The sequence below is a fragment of the Staurois parvus genome, unplaced genomic scaffold (genome assembly GCF_062004578.1).
Source record: "Staurois parvus isolate SC_StPar_1 unplaced genomic scaffold, SC_StPar_1.0 ptg000147l, whole genome shotgun sequence".
Classification (NCBI taxonomy): Eukaryota; Metazoa; Chordata; class Amphibia; order Anura; family Ranidae; genus Staurois; species Staurois parvus.
The window spans coordinates 12,255,543-12,279,075 of NW_028317943.1; the positions used below are offsets into that span (position 1 = coordinate 12,255,543).

Sequence of the window (23,533 nt, forward strand, 5' to 3'; positions counted from 1 at the left end):
CTATCACCCAATCATGTGCAAGCAAAATATAGGAAATATGACTTACTTGTAAATTTCATATTTTGGAGTACAGCACAGGACACAGTAACTTTATTTTTAAAGTTAAACAATGTAGTATATCCAGGCTAAAAATAAACCAAGAAAAAAGATACAAGCAGCTACTTATGTGATTGTGATACCAACCCTCTATACATTAAACTTAAAAAAGCAGTGCTGACCAATATTAAATAGACGTTCAGGTAATAAAGTGCAAGTATTAAAGTGAATCATCTGATCAATATAAAGTGCATAAAAAGAACTAAAGTGCATAAAAGTCCAATGTGCAAATATTAGCATAAGTGCAAAAAGTCCATATTGAACTTATAAATCAAAGGAGTCCAATATTAAAGTGCTGAAAGAGAAGTGATCTACAAATGTGCAACCAATCATATGTGAAGTGGTGTAATAAACTCCAACACCAGGTACACCCTGTTGTCTGTCGCCTCTTACCAGAAATGGTGGACCATCATGTTATAAATGATCAAATGCGCCCATGAAACTCCCCAGGTACCATTGACTCAGCACAGATGCAGACATCCATCAGAAATAGTGAAGGAGTCAAGTGAAGATATGAAAACTTTTCGGCAGCTATTGATGGATGTCTGCTTCTGGGTTGAGTCGATCGTACCTGTGGAAGAATTTCATGGGCGCATTTCACCATTTATACCATGATCGTTCAACCTTTTTGGTAAGAGGCGACAGACAACAGGATGACCCGGTGTTGGAGTTTATTACACCACTTCACATGAAGAGTGATTGCTTGCACATTTGTGAATTGCTTTTCTTTCAGCAATCTATTATAGGACTCATTTGATTTATATGTTCACTATGGACTTTTTGCACTTTTGCATCATGCTAGTATTTGCACATCGGACTTTTATGCACTTTATTTTTTTTATGCACTGTATATTGATCAAATGATTCACTTTAATACTTACACTTTTTTTTTTTTTTTGGAATGTCTATTTAATGTTGGTTAGTGATGATTTTTTGAGTTTACCTTTATTTTTAATCCATAGGCGAAATGCTGCTACCTTCAAGTGATTGGACACTGGCAAAGCTTTGCAGGGAATGCCCACTAATGTACAATGGAGAAAATAAATTGATCCCCTGCAGATTTTGTAAGTTTGCCAACTTGCAAAGAAGAAAAGGGTCTATAATTTATCATATGTGTATTGTAAATGAAAGAGACATAATATCAACCAAAAATCCAGAAAAAACATGATACAAATGTTATAAATGGAGTTACAGTTCAGTGAGTAAAATAAGTATTTGATCCCCAAGCCAAACATGCCTTAGTAATTGGTGAACAGCCTTGTTGGCAAGCATAGAGGTAAGACGTTTCTTGTAGTTGGTTACCAGGTTTGCACACATTTCAGGAGGGATTTTGGTACACTCTTCTTTACAGATCTTTTCTAAATCCTTAAGGTTTCCTGGCTGTCGCTTGGCAACTCAAAGTTTTAGCTCCCTCCATAAATTTTCTATAGGATTAAGCTCTAGAGACTGGCTAGGCCACTCCACGACCTTAATGTGCTTCTTGTTGAGCCACTTCTTTGTTGCCTTAGTGGTATGTTTTGGGTCATTGTCATGCTGGAAGACCCATCCACGACCCATGTTCAGTGTTCTGGCTGAGGGAAGAAGGTTCTCATCCAAGATTTAACAATATATGGCCCGTACATTGCCTGTTCAATGCAGAAAGTCGGCCTGTACCTTTAGCAGAGAAACAGCCCCAAAGCATAATGTTTTCACATCCATGCTTGACTGTAGGGATGGTGTTCTTAGGGCCATAATCAGCATTTTTCAGCTCAATTTTTGGTCATATCTGACCACAGCACTTTCCTCCAATCCCTCTCTGAATCATTTAGATGTTCATTGGCAAACTTCAGATGGACCTGTACATGTGCCTTCTTGAAAAGGGGGACCATGCGAGCACTGTAGGATTTCAATCCATGGCGGTGTACTGTGTTACCAATGGTTAGTTTGGTGACTGTGGTCCCAACTATCTAGAGATCATTCACAAGCTCCTCCTGTGTAATTCTTGGCTGATTCCTCACTTTTCTCATGATCATTCTTACCCCATGAGACGAAATCTTGCATGGAACTCCAGACCGAGTCTGATTGATGGTTATTTTGTATTTCTTCCATTTGTATATAATTGCTCCAACAGTTGTCTCCTTCTCCCCAAGCTTCTTTCTGATGGTCTTGTAGCCCATTCCAGCCTTGCGCAGGTCTACAGTCTTGTCCCTGATGTCCTTTGACAGCTCTTTGGTCTTGCCCATTGTGGTGAGGTTTGAATGGAAGAAAGAGATTCTGTGGAGGCTTTTTCACACGAAAACTTAGGTGCCTCCCTAGGCAGCAAGCCCAGGAGGACCACAGTTCCTGCACACACCTTGGAGCCCAGGGAGACGAGACCTTCATGATGTCACACCCAAACCTTTAAATCCTCAGGCTGCACCACTGGCAAACCTCATATTGGTCAGACAAGATACCTTAAATACCCACTTAAGGGGCATGTCCAAGATGGCGCCTGGAGCGGCCGCGTAATCTGGAGCTCCGGCGCCGACCGTGTCAATCTGCTGCCATCCGTGCAGCCACGGACCGTGGTGGGGCAGCGGAGGCTCCTGGCTGTGTCCCCGGCGATATTTCCGCCCTCTGCGGCGGTCGATATCCGTGGCCTGGCGCGGCTGCGCGATCCGTGGCTCTGGTACCTCATACCCGCATCCACTGTCATCCGGGCGACAGTGGATCATCCCCGGGCATCAAGGGTGTCCTCTACATCCCCTGAGTCTAAGAGAGGGGCGCCGCTGCATATTACCGCTACCCGAGGTGGCAGAATCCTACGGCCTCCACCTGATAAAGACCTCCTCTTATCCGGGCCACTGTGAGTATAGGAGGCTGGGGGGCTGACGGCTGCTGGTCAAAGGGTCCCCCTCCAGTGATCTGGGGAACGGGGCTCCCATCTGCTACCCCAGAAGCCACCTTCATCTGTGACCACGGCCCGTTGGGCTCAGAGGCCTATATACTGCTCCTCTGTAGTGCCGGGGCTCCTTAGAACTGCCCTGGAGGACCCTGGGATCGTCATAGGGGGACCCTGGTTCCGCACGTGCCCCTCGTCCTTCTCAAGCCCTAGATTGGGAGTCCGAGCTATCATCTTGCTCCTGGGAGTCGGTGATGGTGTCTACCACGGCCTATGTCCCCTCTACGCCTTTGTGGTTCGTTAAATATTTTTATAATATCAAGTTTCTGTGGATAAACCTGACAGCTTCTATGTAACTATACACCTAAACCTGTTTTGGGCGTTATAGGTCCCCTGGGGTTATTATCTCTTTAGGCTATCCGATTTCCAGTCGATCACCCCTAGGAGACTCCCTGTACACCATCCACCAAGAAAAAGAAGGGACAAGCTCAAAAGTCCCTTACGACATACCTACTTAAGACACACAAGATTTGCAGCATGTCTCCAGGTGACACAGAACGGGCGTCCCCAACCGATCCCTTGCAAGATATCACAGCTCCTTCATAAAATCGGGTCAGTGAATATACACAGCAACTCACAAAGGGTGACCTGGAATCTTGCTTGGAAACCATGTACACCAAACTGGCCGCCAAATTCCAATCAGAATTACACAAAAGCACTAATGTTCTCTCTCAGGAAATAGCCACATTGGGCTCTAGAACTGATCGCTTGGAAACTAAACATGATGAACTTAGCCTGGCCTATGGAGACCTTTCCAGAGAACACGATCATCTACAAATGTCCTTTTTACAATTGCAGGCACAGGTTGAGGACCTTGATAATTGCAATCGCAGGAATAATCTGCGAGTCAGGGGAATTCCGGAATCTGTGTCTGATCTTTCACAAACCGTAACCAAGTTATTCAAATCACTCCTTCCAGATCGCAGCCCCGGGTCCTTTGCCTGAGCCCTGCACCCTAAACCTCCTATTGATAAACCGCCTAGGGACATTGTTCTGTGTCTGAAGGATTTCCTGACCAAAGAAGACATACTCAGAGCGGCCGGCAATACCCCAACGATCTCCTTCGAAGGCTCGGTTTTACAAATCTTTCCAGATGTTTCTCCGGCTACGTTGGAGAAGCGTAGAAAAATAAAGGAGGTTACAACGGCCCTCTTTTCAGCTCGTATCCGTTATAAATGGGACTTCTCTTTTAAGCTGATAGTTCCACCTAATGGGAGCAGATATATTGCTACATCCCTTCCCGAAGGTAGAGAGATCCTGGCCAAGTTGGGCCTGGCGGGAGCCCCATCACTTCAGCGTCCACCCTCCACACCTCGTGTCTCTCCCATCTGGCACACTCCATCTCCACGGAGGGATAGGAGTAGAGCCCGACAAGAGCTGGGCTGACAGGACCATGCCCTCCTGCCTATTGTTCATTGTATTGATGGTCCTGGTCCGCAGTTTCCCTTGATTGGGATAGGAAGCAACCTACGGGGATTTTGTTTCTTAGCGTCCCCTACAACTTTGGGATGTGTGTTTTTGTGGACACTGCTGTGATGTTCCTGTGTTTCTGTGAACTATGTATGCTCTCTCGTTGATAACCGGATGTGTTTAGGTTTAACAAGGGTCTTTGGGCCCTCTAAATGTCGCCCATTGATTCATGGTCTCAAAACTCTTGAGCACGTTACCCCACCCTGCCTCCTGACATGGCCGGAGGAGTCACCGCCTGATTGTGGGGTGACAGCTCCGTTTTCCATGTTTTATGGAGACAGGGTTTGGGCCCAATTGGCCCTTTGATGTTAGAATTTTTTGTTTTTTGCAGGTACGGCTAATTGCCTGCCTGATCCATGTCTCTCAGTTACCCTTTTAATTGTAGAAGCTATCACTGCTTCACTTCTATTGTTTTTTGCCTTTTCCTTACTCAAAGCTTTAGTGCATGATGTTGGCTTGGTGCCGGTGTGTGGACCCCACAGCCCCCATTTTGGGGTCTGGATGTCCCCTAGGCTGGTAATGGTGCCTGTAAATCTGTCTATTGTGGACTTGCGGGTCCTTATGTCTAGCCAAATAATTCGAGGAGATGTCTTTTCAATGTGTATTTTTATGCTGATAGCAAAAACGTATATTATGGTAATTCAATGTATCTCGCATAATGTCCAGGGTTTCAATTCGCCAAACAAGCGCAATACAGCCTTTCTCCAATATAAGCGACTAGGGGCTAAAATTATCTTATTACGGGAAACACATTTTGCAGCCGCAAAACACCCAACATATTTCCATAAATCCTATAGACGGGTATTATACTTTACATTCCTCCAAGAGTAGAGGGGTGGCCATCTTTCTACATAATTCATTCCCCTTTGAGGTTTAACATGTGTATTGTGATCCAGACTGTAGGTTTATTATTCTTAAGGGCACCCTTTCAGGTCGAGAACTTACAATAGCAAATGTTTATGCACCGAATTCGGCACAAGCTTCCTTTTTCTCAAACTTTTTTGACGTTCTTGATAGATTTTTGTCACCCCATCTGTTGGTGGGTGGTGATTTCAACCTGGTAGCAAATCCTCTTTTGGACCACAGCTCACCCTTGCATTCTTCCCAGGCTTTCCCAAAATCCCTTACTAAAAAACTAGATGCCCTCCAGTTGGTAGACGCCTGGAGGGCGCACAATGCGGGAGCCAGGGACTATTCATTTTATTCTCACCCACATGACTCTTATGCTAGATTAGACTATATTTATTGCACCCCTATTTTACTAGCTAATTCTAGGACAGCTAGCATCCACTTGAGTCCTTGGTCGGATCACAATATTATGGCCTTATCTATCACGTGTATGGGATTGGCACCTACCCCCTTCTCTTGGAGACTCAATGACTCTATGCTTACGGACGTTGACTCCCGCCATGAGGTGGTTACATCTATTCAGGAATATTTTCAATCTAACTCGACTCCTGATATATCTCCAGCCACACTATGGGTAGCCCATAAGGCGGTCCTACGTGGCCGCCTTATCTCTATGGCTTCATCCAGAAATAGAAAACGATGGCACCAAATTCTGCTTCTTACCCGAGAGTTAGAATCACATTATAGAAGTCATATTGCTAACCTATCTCTTCTTAATAAAGTTATCTCAAAAGAGCTTAGAATTGAATACTCTGCTATCCCAAAAAAACTGAAAAAGCTCTCCGCTGGTCGAAGGCCTCATTTTTGTTACATAGCAACTCAGCATCCACTATGTTTGCAAGGAAATTGAATCACTCTCTGCGCCCCCCACATATTTATAAATTACGTACTAACTCAGGCGCTATCTCATCTTTACCTCAGGTTTTGGGCATTTTTGAAAACTTTTATTCTAACCTGTTAGCTCCTCCACGGTCGGATTCTGTTCCACCAGCTGACTCGTGGCTGGATTCTATACCCCTCCCTGCTCTTATACCTTCTCAGGTTGCTTCTCTTAATGCCCCCTGTACTCTGGAGGAAATAACTCGTGCATTTAGCACACTAAAAAGTTCTACTGCACCGGGTCCGGACGGATTCACTGCTAGTTATTACAAACATTTTGCCTCTACGTTGGCTCCCTATCTGATGACTTTATTTAATGATGTTTTGCAGGGGGGTAAGTTCCCGGAGGAGATCCTGTTGGCTAATATGTCTTTAATACCCAAACCACAGAAAGACCATAGCTTACCACAAAACTATAGACCAATCTCAGTAATAAATAATGATCTGAAAATATTTAGCCGAATTTTGGCAGACAGGTTGGCCCCTATTATCTCCTCTTTAGTCTCTCCGGACCAATCAGGCTTTATTCCTGACAGATTCATTACTGATAATATTCGCCTCACGCTAAATGTTATTCAAGATGCCAATTTACACTCTAAAGAGGTCCTGTATCATGATGACTCTAGATATAAACAAGGCCTTTGACAGTGTTCTCTGGCCCTATTTATTTTCCTTGCTACAAAAAATGGGCTTTAATGACGAGATTTTAGCTGGTATACACGCCCTATATGACTCTCCAAAGACAAGAATTAGGCTCCCTGGCTGTAATTCGGACTTTTTCACATTGGGTAGAGGTACCCGTCAGGGCTGTCCTCTTTCACCCCTTTTATTTGCGCTGGTGTTGGAACCTTTGGCAGTAGCGATCAGATCACACCCGGATATTTCAGGTTACCCATTGCTAGTCTCACATTTCAAAAGAAGCATGTATGCTGATGATGTTATGCTTTTTCTTATTAACCCGTTGACTTCATTGCCTAATTTATGTGCCGTACTGAACGATTTTGCTATAACGTCAGGTCTTACTGTTAACTTTACCAAATCGGTGGTCATGCCGGTTAATATCCCTGATTCCCTAAGTGCATCTCTCCGCAGTTCTTTTCCATTCCGCTGGTCCACAGACAGGATATCCTATTTAGGTATTAATCTCACTCCCAGATACTTAGATATGTTTGCTGCTAATTATCCACCATGTGTATCACGTCTCTCTACTCTACTGAAGATTTGGCATGGTTACCCTATTTCCTTCCTGGGTAGAGTCACGGCTGTTAAAATGAATATTTTGCCTAAACTTCTTTATCTTTTTAGAGCACTTCCAGTTCCAGTCTCAAAAACATTTCTGAACCACTTTCAGCGGACCATTGATAATTTTATCTGGGGTAATAAGTGTCCACGTTTTGCCTCATCTATTTTGTACTGCTCACAACGGACTGGAGGTCTTGGTCTTCCCAATTTTTGGCTATATTACCTTTCAGCTCGTTTTGCGCAGCTGTCACAATGGGCAACTATTAACTCTCAGATCTATACGCCCATTCTACTTACGGGGTATTTTGTGGTCCAAGGTCTCCCCACGATCGCTTACCTTTTATAACTCCATAGTAACCCATTCACTGACACTTTGGTCCACATACAAATTTTAATTAAATTTGGTCTCTTCTATTCCCCCCGGTATTTCATTTTTTGGTGATCCTACTTTTGCAGCAGCTTTTTCTTCTCCTCAACTGTTTCATTGGTGGTATGATCAATCTCTTATCAGATTATCTTATTTTCAAAGAGGAGGATCTTACATTACCTTTGATATGCTGTGCACGATTTTAGATATTCCCCCTTCGTGAGTACCATCGTTAACGACAGATTAGATACTTTTTTGAATCACATTTTGGCCTTATACCATCTTCTCCGGTTTCCTTTTTTGAACGTACCAGCCGTGACTGTCATAGGGGAAGGGGTCTTATTTCTAATTTTCATCACCAATCTTTGCTCTGTCTTTTTCATATGCCTCCTTTATACCGACAAAAATGGGAGGATGATGGTACCACTTTTTCGGATGAGGATTGGGATTCCATGGTGGATAACATATGTAAAAGCTCTTGATCTCTTTCTGTTCATGAGACGGCCCTTAAGGTTTTACCTAGATGGTATTATACCCCATCAAGATTACATATATTGTTCCCACAAACGTTCCCTCTATGTTTTCGGGGCTGTGGCCTTACAGGCATTTTGGTGCATATATTTTGGGATTGCCCGTCCATATCTTTGATTTGGTGCAGGATATCCGAGGTGGCTACCTCACTGGCGGGTACCCCAGTACGCTTATCTATACAGACCTGTCTATTGGGGGCTCATAGCCCAGGGGTCCCTGATGCCATTATGAGATTGATACATACTCTGTGTATTGCCACTTTATGGTCTATTGCCTTACACTGGAGGTCCAATGCTGTACCTTTGGCCTCCATTCTACACAGAATTGATGCTGTAATGCTCATGAAACGCATTCACTATACTCTGCTGGATAAGATGCACTTATATGATAAAAAATGGGAGTCATGGAGGGATTATAGACATTTATTGCATGATTAACAACATTTCCAGTGAAAAATGACTGACATATACTGTTGACAGAAGTATCATTCAACCTATCTTATCATTAACTTATTTCATGTACTTGCAATCTACTTTTTTTCTGTTTCTTCTCTTTCTTACTATAATATACTTTTCTGAATTGTACTTTTCAAAAGTGCCTTGTTTTTGCTGTAAATATTATTTGAAAATGTGCTGTTGTTTTACTGTCTACTTTTATTCAATAAAATCGTTTGTAAACAATAAAAAAAATACCCACTTAAACACCACCTGCCCGCAATGTCCTGCGGACAGGCAGCAGCTACGGGACCAACCACGTAACCGTATGTTGCCGGTTTTCCTGGTTTGGAGCATGCATGTGCATGCCCCCCCTCACTATCATTCGCTGCAGAACATGTTTGTCAGCAAGTTTTGGCCAATTATTTTTGATCTCCTACAACAAATGGAGAAGCAGAGCTGTGCCTGTATTAGTAAATACAGGCACAGGATCCAGCTGGATCTTTTCTCCCTGGAACCTTTTCATTACAGGAAGAGAAGACAAACCACACGAGTAAAAAGCAGCACATTTGCACCTACAGGATTGTTAGATACATATTGTGATGGTCGCAGCATCAGAGCCCCAGCCCTTCTCACCAACTCGTGACCGAAGGACTAGCCAATCTAAAACCGTGCTGTCATGAGCGTAACAATGCCATGCTTAGCTGCACCCTGCAGAAAGATTTTCCAGCTAATGGACCACAATCTATGTACCTGCAGCCTGAAAGCGATTGTTACTGGGTCAGGTTAATTACGTTATTAGCCGTTCACACTGCCACCACCTTTTTGTAGAGAAAAGGAGGAAACTCACCAATATTAGCAATAACACTATGATGTTTGAATAATAGTCTGTATACACACTGTCACCGCAGGCAGAGGTATGTAGAGGTTTAAAAAAAAACGGTAGCGCTCTTAAGAGACAAGGAATCTTAGTTTGCATTAAAGAGCTTTAGAAACAGTTCAACACTTTTCAGAAAATAAGATTTATTACTAAAAAGGTCAAAATGGTGCAATAAAAGTATTTACAGAAAAAGATGTAGCCAATATATATATATATATATAAATACAGATAGCAATAACACAACAGGGAGATAACAGAAAGAAAGTTAGAGAGGTAGAATACTTGCCGTCAGCCTTGGTTTAAGCAGCTTCAAGGGTCAGAGCAAAAGGGTCCTTTTCTCCCAAAGTTGGTTCCTGATGTTAAAAAGGGAGAATTCTTCAACTTACTGCTCCAAGCATAACAGCCTTTTTCCAGGAACCCAGCAGGGTGTCTCCTTACAGCAGAGAACCAATCCCTCATTTGGGGAGGGGTGTTAAGGCGGGGGAACTCAGGCTATAACCAAATCCCTCGCAGTTTATATCATGGTCAATAACCTTCCATAGGGACATGTAGCAGCCTAGGCACTAGTAGTTTAATATGCAGAATGATATCCTGAACATCCCGACATCAAATATGCCATATCTCACTATTTCAGCTAGAACTATATGGCTCTCTGCTCTCCTGTAGACTTCAACTAGGGGTGTAAGATATCAGGTGACTCGCATTAAACTGAGCTATCCGAATATATGCTTTGCTTCATTGTAATTATTTCCTAGCTTAAGATATGAAATTGTATGGAAAAGTGGGTTTTAAATGTGATATCTGTTTTATGGCTATCTCGGAATGCATTTGAAGTTCAGTGAAGGACTGGTTTATAGCTTTACGATCACCTCCAAGCAAGAGTCTCACAGACATACTGGGCCCAGGCTAATTGGGGTTTATAACCATGAAGCTCTCCCGCTATGCCTGATGCCTGTGATCTCAGCATACATACAGACCACATTTCTGAGGGAGGGGGATTGGAGGGAGAGAATGATACAAAATGGAGGATCCTTAGCAAGATGGATGACCGCATCCATCTCTGTATGTACAATTGCTACACATATTAACCCCTTGATTGCCATTTTTTTTACCACTTTGATCACCCCAAATGTTAACCCCCTCCTGGCCAGTGTCATTAGTACAGTGTCAGTACTATTTATTAGCACTGATCACTGTATTAGTGTCAATGGAGATGTCAGTGGCAATTAGTTCCCACCCAGTGTCAGAATTCCTGCCGCAGTCCTGCTATAAGTCGCTGATCCCCGCCAATACTAGTATAAAAAAATAAAAATTCCAGTATATATGCTACTATTTGTAGACAATATTTCAACTTTCATGTAAATATATATTTTTTTCCTTTCAAGAGCAAAAGCATTTAGATTTGGATTATATATATATATATATACACACACAGGTGAAACTCAAAAAATTAGAATATCGTGCAAAAGTTCATTTATTTCAATAATGCAACTTAAAAGGTGAAACTAATATATGAGATAGACTCATTACATGCAAAGCAAGATAGTTCAAGCCATGATTTGTCATAATTGTGATGAGTATGGCTCACAGCTCATGAAAACCCAAAATCCACAATCTCCGAAAATTAGAATATTGTGAAAAGGTGCAATATTCTAGGCTCAGTGTCCCACTCTAATCAGCTAATTAAGCCATAACACCTGTAAAGGGTTCCTGAGCCTTTAAATATTCTCTCAGTCTGGTTCAGTAGGAATCACAATCATGGGAAAGACTGCTGAACTGACAGTTATGCAGAAAACTATCATTGACACCCTCCATAAGGAGGAAAAGCCTCAAAAGGTAATTGCAAAAGAAGTTGGATGTTCCCAAAGTGCTGTTTCAAAGCACATTAATAGAAAGTTATGTGGAAGGGAAAAGTGTGGAAGAAAAAGGTGCACAAGCAGCAGGGATAACCGCAGCCTGGAAAGGGTTGTCAGAAAAAGGCCATTCAAAAGTGTTGGGGACTTTCACAAGGAGTGGACTGAGGCTGGAGTCAGTGCATCAAGAGCTACCACACACAGATAGATCCTGGACATGGGCTTCAAATGTCGTATTCCTCTTGTCAAGCTGCTCCTGAACAACAAACAACATCAGAAGCGTCTTACCTGGGCTAAAGAAAAACAGACCTGGTCTGTTGCTCAGTGGTCCAATGTCCTCTTTTCTGATGAGAGCAACTTTTGCATCTCATTTGGAAACCAAGGACCCAGAGTATGGAGGAAGAATGGAGAGGCACACACTGTAAGATGCTTGAAGTCCAGTGTGAAGTTTCCACAGTCTGTGTTGATTTTGGGATATAGTAGTAATTATATCCCCCAGACAAAGCTACGAGTCCCTGTAGCGATACGCGTTGGGGAGGGGCAGTGACGTCACCAAGTATCCGGCTTCCAGACACGGCGAGTACTGAAAGTGTGTGCAAGCACACTGAAGAGGTTGATTATAACCGCATACAGCGGTATTCATACAAAAGCGCTAATTGTGTTTAATCATGTGAGTGCAATATGGGCACATAATAAATTACAGTTTTTTATCAAAGATAAGACACTATGTATTTTCTCTTCTCTCTGGTTACTATGAGGATTTATAGAAAACTGGATTGAGGAGACTGAGAAGGGAGTGATCTGCAAGTCTATACGATCAACAGCTGATTGCATTACAGAGGATCACATTGCAGCATATATCCATCTTTAGGCTGATTAGAAAGAGAGTATATTGCCTTTTGGAATATTCACAGGATTTTCCATACATATTTCCAATAACATTTTATAATTTTTTTCACTATCATTTGGATTCATTTTTTTTCACATCAATTGGAGACTTTTTTTTTACATTTTTTGTTTTCCACAGTATTTTCTCTATTTATTTTGACTTATATTTATTAGACATTTTATATATTTTTTTTGGATTTTTATTTCACAGTATTTATAAGTGCATAAATATGCACACCCTTAGAAATGAATACTTTGTTGAAGCATCTTTTGATTTTATGACATCATTCAGTCTTTTGGGACAGGAGTCTATCAGCATTGCATATCTTGCTGTGGGGATTATTTGCCCTCTCTTCAATGCAAAAATGCTCAAAATTGAATTATAGCAGTGAATTTCACTACTATAAGCAAGCATTTTTACTGAATGACATTGATTGATGGGCTGTGATTGGCCCTGTCTGTACTATGTCATCACTGTGACCAATCACAGCTAGCAACACATTTGTACACAATGAATGGCATGAATTAAAGCCATTCACTGTTTACAATTGTCATGTGATCTGCTGTAACTGGTCACAGCGATCACATGCTACCAGCAGCAGGACGGTACAGTGATCTGTCATCAGCTGTGTTCGGTGACAGGTCGTGCCAGTAGCGTGACCGCACGGGAAGCACATTGCGGGAGGATGTCATATTACGTCCACACAGAATGATGAACGTCATTTTGCAATATGTCAGCCGGGAAGTTGCTAAAGGTGGAAAAAAATTCTTAAGTGATTTATCTTGGTCTGATTTTTTATCTCACAAACCTGGTATTTTTAAAAGGGGTGTACAGACTTTTTATATCCATTGCATACACATACATTATCATTATGGGGTATTGTTTGTAGAATGTTGTGAAAAAAATGAATTTAATCCATTTTGGAATAAGGATGTAACATAACAAAATGTGGCAAAAGTTAGGCGCTGTGAATACTTTCTGGATGCACTGTACATAACTTTTATATCTACTGTGTATGTATAGGAATGTATAAACATACCATATAAACTTTTTCTTTCACATTCCAAGGTCTCTTGCCGATTGAATAGTGCTGCAGAGTAGCAAATTCGAAGGTACTTATACACTCAGGGCTATAACTAGGGGGCGCCACATTGAGAGGGGCGCTGCAGCTGAGAGGATTCATGACAGCGGTATCACTACTCCTGTGGAGGGAAGCCGGGGATGCCAGTACAGTGACAGCTCAGCCACATAAACAAAGAGCTTTTCTGAGCTCTGCATTAGATAAGTCATCAGTCTGATCCAAGCAGATGAGTAGAGGAAGTCTTCTATTGCTTTTAGCTCATTGTTGACAAGTGGCAGCAGTGATCGCCTGAGCTGTCACTGCACTGGCATCCCCCGCATCCCTCCGCAGCAGCCCAGGCCAGGAGATGGTTCTTCTACAGGATTCTAGATGGATCAAGCAGCCAGGTATTCAGCACCGATGTCTCCTTACCCCACTGACTGGCATCATCCCCAATCTGCCTCCTCTGAGCACCAAGACCCCCCCATCTCCCCCCACTGAGTACTAGTGTCCCCTTGTTCCCCCACTGAGCACTAGTGCCCCCTTGTCCCCTCACTGAACACAAGGACCCCCTATATTTCCTGACTGAATGTAACTAAACTATATTTACCATGCTGTAGTTTATGAATGAAAAGGAATTCGCTCAGAACAGAACACTTCCCATTCGCTCACTGTCCAGTGCAGCTGAGGCTGCAGAGAACGGGACTAGGGAATTTGTCCTTAGTCCCTGTCTCTATTTCAAAACTGAGACATCAGGGGTCTGTTTAGATTTGATATAAATTTCATATATTTTACCAAAGCCCCCAACAGGCCACCTAAAAAATTGTTAAAACAATGAAAAAAATTTTTTAAATACTGACACCGTTCTGTTTGGGGGTGCCGAACTAGGTCTTTGCCTCGGGTGAAAGAATGTCTAGCTTTACCACTGTATACACTCACTACAATATAACATTTTTTAAATTATAGCTGAACTCCAGCCTTACTATTCATCATGCACAGTTGTACAGGGTTCTTTTCTTTATTATAAATGCTTACTCTGATTTCACTGCACAAGAAGCTGCAGCAAGTCAGATAGACCCTACCTCATTTCAGGGCTGGAGGATATCTAGTATCATTTAGTGCTTTCCTCCCCAGCCTAACTGTTCCTTGGCTGCCCATTTCATTACAAATTTTTAATCATGGAAGTTCAACATCACATGTGGAAATTGGCTAGGGCATTCTCCATGCACATGCAGCCTGTGTAGGATTTCCCACTCCCCCAGACTGAAACCCACCAATCTAGGCATTTTGATATTTGCATAACTCCTCAGAAGAGCTATTCCACTGTTTGTATTAAGGCTGATGACTCTTGGGAGGGGTAGTGAGGCAGAGTGTTGTGATGTTGGCAAGAAGCTATGTACAGCAACCTCCAGGTCCTTTCCTTCAGCCATGATCTGCCTGCATTGCATACAGAAGCAGAGAGACTGAGATGATAACAGGGTCTAAAAGAATGTGTTTAATGAAAACAAAAGGTTTTCTTTATTAAAAATTATTAGTATGTTAATGAGTGGGGAAGGAGGCACTAAGGAAGGCAAAATATAAGTAGAATAAACTTCAGCTCTCATTTTTGCATGATGATAGGCCATTCTATTAGTAATGACATGCAGACACCAGTCTTCTTAAGCTCCATCTTGCCAGATTACAATTGTCACTTTATACTCTTAAATGTCACCAAGATAATGCAGATTTCTGGCATTTAATATAGTCCTAATATTCTGGCAGTCAAGGGACTCTTGGCCTGTGGGTGGTGACTCCAGGTGCAGATGTGGAAAGAATAAAAAGTTTCTACTCAAATCACTTCACTGTGCCCAATAAGGACAGAGCGTGAGTCTTGAAGTTCAAAATGGAATTGATTTGTTCAGTAATGGTATTCTTACGTCAGAGAGATGTTTTAGCATGTATCGTTATCAAGGATGCATACCTCCATGTACCCATTTACTGAGGGTACCAGTGGTTCTTGCACTTTGTGGTAGGGTAGAAACATTACCAGTTTGAAAACTTGACTTTAGGTGTAGACAGAGCTGCTGGGATATTCATCAAAACATTAGATTTAGTTTTAGCCAACTTAAGGGTGACAAGGGTGACCTTCTATTGCATGCAGTGTCTTGTTCAGAACTGGAATCCAACCTGTCCTTCACCATTCTAACTCTAATAGAGTTCAGGTGTGTTTTGTACGTCACTTTGCTTGCAGTACCTGGGCTTGATCTTGGATAACAACCAGGCCAAGATGTTCCTCCTGTCAGGAAACCTATGGAAACTACAACTTCAGGTTTGCTTACTGCATGCTAATAGGTGGTCATTCATTCACCAATGCATGCATGTTTTAGATCTCATGTTAGCACCTTTTTGATTCTTTATGTGCAACACCACACCAGGAATTTGCAGCGTAGGATCCTGATGCAGTGGAACAAGCCTCCTCTTTGTCTGGAAAGGGCCTGTTATAGTTGCAAAGCGTGGGCCAACTAAATATTGAACCCTACGGACTAAGACTGGGATGCCAATAAAGTTCATGTGCATGTAAAGGCAGGTGTCCCAACACTTTTGGCAATATGGTGTATACTATGGGTCTAGTCTATTTGAGTCTAAAGGGTCTGGATCTGGGAGATTGGGTACTTCATCCAGAGGTTTTCTAATATATGATGCAGTGGGGATCAACAGATGTCTTCTCAATTGAAATGTTTGTAGCAACAGCAAGGACTCGCTTCACTACTTATTTTACCTTTCTCCTGGCTTTTCTCCAGAGTAGGATGGAGCAGCAGTGGGCCTTAAGCATAATTAAGGGTCAAGTGGTCTTATTTCTGTTTCCCTTGCTGTTGCTTCCACTTGTTTGCACCTTTATTCAGATGAATGTCATCCCTCTGGTTAGATTACTGTTGTTGATGTGGGACCTTCACCTAAGAATATTAGGGAGAGCTAACTGCTAACACTCTTTCACAAAGTAGATTTCCTTACTTCTGCCAGTAGAGTATTGGAGGTGGTGCCACATATGGATACTTCAGGCTCTACTTCTTGCCAAAAATAGGGTTGAACAAAACTCACACAGAACTAGGCACCAACTTTAAAAACATGGAAGCCAGCACTAGGCAACCTGCATATAAACAAGTTTTAGACAATGTCCAGTACACCTTTATAATAAGAAACAGGTATTACAAGTATTGCAATATAATGCAATGCCCATAGAGAATGTGAACATAAAGATACACAAATATAGTATAGTTAAGAAATATTCAATAACAAAATGTAACACATTTGAATAAGATGCCCTTATACTAATACCTACTCTATAATATCTAAAATATGAGAATTCACTGTCATCGCTGTTTACATAATACAGGACACTAGCCTCATTGTCAAAAGTAGCCTAGTCCGCCCTGTGCACAGTGTATCCTGGAGGAGCGATATCTATCACTTTCCCTCAAGTGAATGAAGTGTACCCCACTCATACACCACACCTCCACAAGCATTTGTCATACCTGTTCATTCAAACCAGCTGTTTCTGATACCCTACTTCTGATTGCCAGCAATACACAACTGCCAGCTGTGTCAATCACAAATTGAAGGGCTGGTCCTTCCCAACCAATAAGTGTCTGCTTTGCCTTGTAACTGGGCTTGGATTGGTTACACACAGAAAATGGACTCTAAATTAGAAAAGCCAATCACTGGGTGGGAAATAACAGAGACTGCAGAAACCAATGCACATTCATGGCTACTGCTTCATCAATCTCTCTCAATGACCCAGTCGCCAGATGTTTTTCAGTTGCCATGGTGATCTGGTGACCAGGAATAGTACAGCCCTTGCCTAAGGTGGTGTCAGCTTTACACTTGAATGAAGACATTGTGCTCTTGTCCCTGTCTCAAGCCAGTCCATCCTAATAAAATTGCTTTACATTCTTTGGATGTAGTCAGGGTGATTAGTGTGTATTTTAACATCAATGCTGGGTTTTGCAGGTCAAATTCCCTGTTCATGGTTGTAAAGGGTTCATATAAGGGCCTTGCAGCATCCACTGAAACTAATAACAAGTGGATTTTGAGCTCTACATAACTATACCCACCGTAATAGCTGCTGCACAATATCACCAAAGATATTAATAGTGTTGTATAAAAAATACCCGTAACAAATCATATAAATATAAAATTACAGCGCTCCCCAGATACCAAAATATAAATACCTGCAATCAAAAATAACTATCAGCTAATAAAAAAAATAAATAAGTGAAGAAATAAATATATTATAATTCATTGAACCAGTCTCGTAATTCCTTCTGCATTATTTTTCATTAAAACATCCCACGTGTTGCAAGTAAACAAACTTTCAATTTCCATGTAATAAAGTAATTATATTTCCACAGCTTCAAAGATGCACCCCAGTGGAAAACTCATGCACGTGATCTTATTAAAAAGATGGATGAACGGGGGGCGTTCGTGAGCAGCAGCCAGGATGGCTGCTTTCTAATTCTCTCCCTCGGCCGCCGGACACATTGGCCGATTTCCGACCCTCAGGGACCCCCCTGATTGCTCGCTGGCCCCTGATCCTCTGTGAGCCCCTATGGGCAAGAAAACGCCGGCCGCCCGCGCCTCCAGCGCCCCGCGGGCTGCGTCGGACTTTGCGGCCTACCTGCCGGAGGTCACAACTGAAGCCGCGGCCTCGATTTTGGGCCGGCCGCCGGAGGCTTCCGGGATCCCAGCCGCGGGTCCGCGGCTCCTGCCGGGGGCTGCAGATGAAGCCCCGACCATGACTGTGGGTCCCCCGCTGCTGCTATCCAGGGATCCTGATGGTATGGGGGACCTGGAGGCAGGGACATCCCAGCAGTCTCCCACTCCACCCTTGCGGGATGCTGAGCTCCTGCGCCACTTTAAGTGTATGCTGCAGGCGGAATTGTCATCTGCTACCTCCAAGCTGGCCGACTGTCTTTCGCGAGAAATTCGGGAGTTGGGCACCCGGACGAACGATCTCGAGGATAGAATGGACGCTGCGGCCATGGTCATTGAAAATCACGAACAGGATTTGTGCGACCTAAAGAAAGAATTGGCGGACGCGATGCTGCGGCTTGAGGATTTCGAAAACCATTCCCGGAAACGGTCACAGATCTCCCTTCTACCGCCACTGCTCTGTTTCAGGAGCTGACGCCCGCTATCCCCGTTGACCGGCTCGAATTTGACCGAATACATCGTGCATTGGGCCCTAGATGGCTGGATGGGCCCCCGAGGTACATTATCGTCAAGTTTACTTACTACCGCACTAAGGAAACTATCCTCTTGGTGGCCAGAAACAACCCTGACCTCAGCTTCCAGGGGCATCGCTACCAGCTCTTCACGGACCTCTCCCAGATCACTCTTCAGAAGCGCGGCCAGTTGAAGCCCTTCACTTCGATCCTGGTGAAACATAGGATTAAATACGCATGAGGCTTTCCATTCCGCCTCACCTTCAATTACCAGGGCCGCAGTCACTCGGTTGCAACGCCAGGGGAGGCCCATTCTCTCTTTAAATCTTTGCACCTTCTTTTGCCGGAAGCTGCTGATCAGAGCCCAGCTCATTCATCTGGATCCCCGGCGAGGCCGCTTCCTTTGGGCCACACCTGGGAGCAGTCGTCCAACAGGAAGCGGGCCCTTACTCAGACACCTTCGCGATCAAGTCCTTCCTGTTCTTCTCCGGGCTGAAGATGCATCTTGGACCTCCTACGTGACGTTGCAGCGATGGACTTCTCTGACGGGACCGTGAGTTTGGCCCCTGGGCTTTCCCGGTTTGTTGGCATTCCAGGTTGAGACTAATCCAGCTTGCTCCCTTGGGTTCCATCCCTGGTTGGGGGGAGGTGGTCTCCTCCTTGACTTGAGGATTATGATTTTCTGCTGTTGCAGCCTATTTGAGGTCCGGGGGATGTTATTCGGGCCCCCGTTGATGGCATGGGGTGCTAGTTCCCTCGGGTTCCGGGGTGGGAGGTTGACCTGGTAGGCCCGGTTGGGTGGAAGGCGGTAGGCCCCATGATTCTCCGGGATTCTATGGGGTGGTCATCACGGAGGTCATCGCCCCTGGGACCCATGGGATCCTTATTTGGTTCCCCATGCTATTATGTTCATTGCCCTTTTGTCTTTTTGCCCCCTGAGGGAGGGCTTATGTTCTTGATGTTTACATCTGCAGCCAAGTGTCCGGTGGTAGAGCCACCCCTAATTGGTATCCTTCAAGTGTAGGATGCATGTCACCATTGGCATGACACGATTGCACTGTTGTATATACTTCTTGTGTCTTTTTCTCCTTTTCTTTTTTTGTTTTCTTCTCCTCTTTGTTTTTTTTGTTTTTGTTTCATGCAGGGTTCCTGGACGCCACGGTCCGATTGCCGGTGGGAGTGGAAATTGTTGGCTGCTTTATGTTTTTTTTGTTGAGCGTGCTATGCTGCTGCCGCCATGGCCTCGCCCCTTTTGAAAATACACTCGCAAAATATTCAAGGCTTCAATTCGCCTCTGAAGCGGGCTAAAGTTTTTCATCACCTCAAATCGCAACAAATTGACGTGGTATGTTTGCAAGAGACCAGGTTTTCTCAGTCCTCCGCTCCGCGTTATTTTTCACCTCACTATCCCACCTTTTACACGGCCTCGGCTCCCGAGAAGAGTCGGGGTGTACTGATAGCTTTCAAATGCAATCTCCCTTTTGTCTGTGCTAGGACTATAGTGGACCCCACAGGTAGATATTTGCTTCTGCAAGGCACCCTTTGGGACCAGGAGGTTACTTTTGTCTCTTACTACGCGCCTAATCGTTTTCAGCATAAATTCTTTTCGCATCTTTGCACCATTGTTTCCTGACACTCCAAGGGTCTTCTTGTTTTGGGAGATTCAAATGTTACCTTGGATTCTACATTGGATAGGCGCTACGCACGGGGGGTGGTCCATTCTCACGACTTAGTGCTGGAGGAACGTATGCGCTCTCTCTTGCGGACGGCGGGGCTGGCGGACGTCTGGAGGGAACTTCACCCAACTGAACGCGACTTTACATTCTATTCCAATCCTCATGACAGTTTCTGTAGAATTGACCATATATTCATGCATGTTCAGCAGCTTCCCTTGGTTCGGCGGATAACTATTCCCTCCTCACCCTGGTCGGACCATGATCCCTTGGTACTCCTCCTGGCCCTTTTTGGGTCAGAATGGTGCCCTTTTCATTGGCGCATCAATGACTCTTTATTGACCACTCAGACTACCTGCCAACAAATAGAATTTTTCTTACGAACATATTTTGCGGAAAACTCGGGGTCGGTCTCTTCGGCTGTGCCCCTATGGGAGGCGCATAAAGCCACTGTGCGGGGTCAGGTTATGCAGCTGGCGGCGGTACGGAAACGGGAGCACCGACTTTTGGAGCTTCATTCTCTTCTTGCCTCTGCAGATGCGCGTTAGAAGTCATCTCCATCCGCTGCCCATAAATGCGCTCGGGACGTTCTGGCGGCAGAGTTGGACCTACTTGCCTCTTCGGAAGCGGGACGGGCCCTGCGTTGGACCAAACACAAATTTTATTCCTGTGCTAATAAGCCAGGCCCGATGCTGGCAAGGAAGCTCAATTCTGTGGGGAAACCCCACAAACCGAATCGACTGCAACTTCCTACAGGTGGTTGTACTTCTAATCCCCAGCAGATTGTTTCCCGTTTCTCGGACTTCCTTAAACCACATCCCTAAACCACATCCCTTCCCCATGGCTCAAGCAGAGGCATTCTTTCAAGATCTCCGACTTCCTGTGTTATCCGAGGCAGCACAGGTGGCCCTCAACGCCGGTGTCACCGTACTGGAAGTGCTCCAAGCTATCAAATCTTTACGGTCTACCGCGGCCCCAGGTCCCGACGGATTTTCCGGTCTATATTATAAGAAATTTTCAACCCTGTTGGCGCCCTTTTTGGCTGATTATTTTAATGAGCTATGACAGGGCTCCTTGCCCTCTCCAGACGTGCTTAGAGCACATATTGCCATGATTCCTAGGACGACCGATGATGTACAGGAACCTCACACCTTCCGGCCCATTTCTCTTCTTAATGAAGACCTGAAGATACTAGGCAAGATCCTTAGTTTTCGCATCAACAGATATTTGCATAGCCTGGTCCACAGGGACCAGATAGGGTTCGTCCCTGGGAGGCAGGCGGGTGATAATGTTCGTAAGGTAGTCTATCTTATACATTTTCTGCAACAGCGGAGAATCCCGGGATTTTTACTGTCTTTAGACATATATATAAAGCCTTTGATTCCCTGTCCTGGGAATATCTGCGGTTTGTGCTGTCTCGTTGGGGTTTTGGGGATTCTATTCTTTCCTGGATTCAGGCCTTGTATTCTTCACCTTCGGCCTCCGTTAAATACGCTGGGTATTTTTCAGATCCTTTTCCTATTGGGCAAGGGACAAGACAGGGTTGCCCCTTGTCCCCAGCGCTCTTTGTCCTGGCGCTTGAGCCGCTGGCTTTAGCGCATCGGACCGATTGCAATGTATCGGGGGTTCCTTACGCGGGACAGGAATTCAAGCTGAACCTTTTTGCGGACGATGCCCTCCTGACTCTTACCAACCCCCTTACGACGCTTCCTAATTTGCAACAGGTTCTTGAGCGCTTCTCCTTGATTTCAGGTCTCCGTATCAACTTGGATAAGACTGTCGCCCTCAATATTACTTTGGCTTCAGATTTGGTTTCGCGCTTACAATCCCACTTCCCTTACAAATGGGCTTCCTCTTCTCTTGAATACTTAGGCATTCGCTTGACCCCCACTTATGACTCCTTGTTTGCGAATTATTATCCATTGCTTAGCTCTCTATCCTCTCTTATGCATTCTTGGCAATTTCCGCACCTGTCTTGGCTAGGATGGGTTAATTCGGTGAAAATGACCATCTTGCCGAAATAATTGTATTATTTTCGCACACTCCCAGTGTGGGTTCCCCCTCATTTTCTTAGTTTGCTTCAGGCGAAGTTTATGCGTTTTATCTGGGCCAATAAGCACCCCAGAGTATCCAGAAATACGCTTTTTGCTCACAGACTCCAGGGTGGTCTTGGGGTGCCCAATGTAACCAAGTATTATCAGGCAAGCCAGATTGTCTATGTTGCATGCCTCTTCCGACGTCCCCCTTTGGGTCCTGTTGGAACGACCTAATTGTGCCCCTATCGCACCGTCGACGCTTCTATGGCTTCCCCCTGCCCTGCGCCCTATGGCACCGAGTCCGATGTTTCTTCATGGCTTACAAGTCTGGGACTCGGTACGTTACTCTGGTGGCCTGATGTCACCTTTTTTGCCTTTGCTCCCAATTATTAACAACCCTCTTTTCCCACCGGGTTTGGATCATCCGGGGGCGTTTTCTTGGTGGGTGACTAATGGTTTTTCGCAGGTGCAACACTTTTTGATTTCTTGGTCCTTTCCCATCTGGAACCCTCTTCAGGAATCACGGAATGTCCCCCCGGCGGAATTCTTTCGATACCTTCAATTGCGACACTGGCTGCTTTAGTTGCGGAGCACTTCTGCTTTCCCGTACCAGAAATCTGCCTTTGAACAGCTTTGCCAACAGCGTCCGGGCGTTCCGGGCCTTATATCCCTTCTTTATGCAGCTCTGAAAAGACGCTCATCGCATACTTCTCTTTCATATGTTGTTCAGTGGGAGCGTGATCTGGGAGTGGCTGTGGATCCGGAGGACTGGAATAAGGCTTGGTCATTCATAGCTAAATGCTCATTTAATACGACCACACTGGAGGCAGCCTATAAGGTATTGTTTCGGTGGTATTGGGTTCCGGCTCGGTTGGCCCGGGCTAACCCTGCCTGTAGTGATCAATGTTTTCGGGGTTGTGGCCATCGTGGAGATGTCTTGCACATCTGGTGGTCATGCCCGAGACCGTTTCGTTTTTGGTCTCGTGTGTTTGGTCTCCTTTTCACCTTGTTCCATCTCTCCATACGCCGGGATGCCCGGTATGTCTTGCTTCATTGCCCCATACCGGGCCTCTTGGCTCACCAGCAGAAGTTG

General features: G+C 44.4%; 1 long non-coding RNA gene across 1 annotated transcript in view; it reads right to left on the minus strand.

Moving 5' to 3' along the window:
• Positions 1–23,533, minus strand: part of LOC149464763 (uncharacterized) — a 46,472-nt gene that overhangs the window by 681 nt on the left and 22,258 nt on the right. The gene's annotated exons all lie outside the window — the stretch shown is intronic.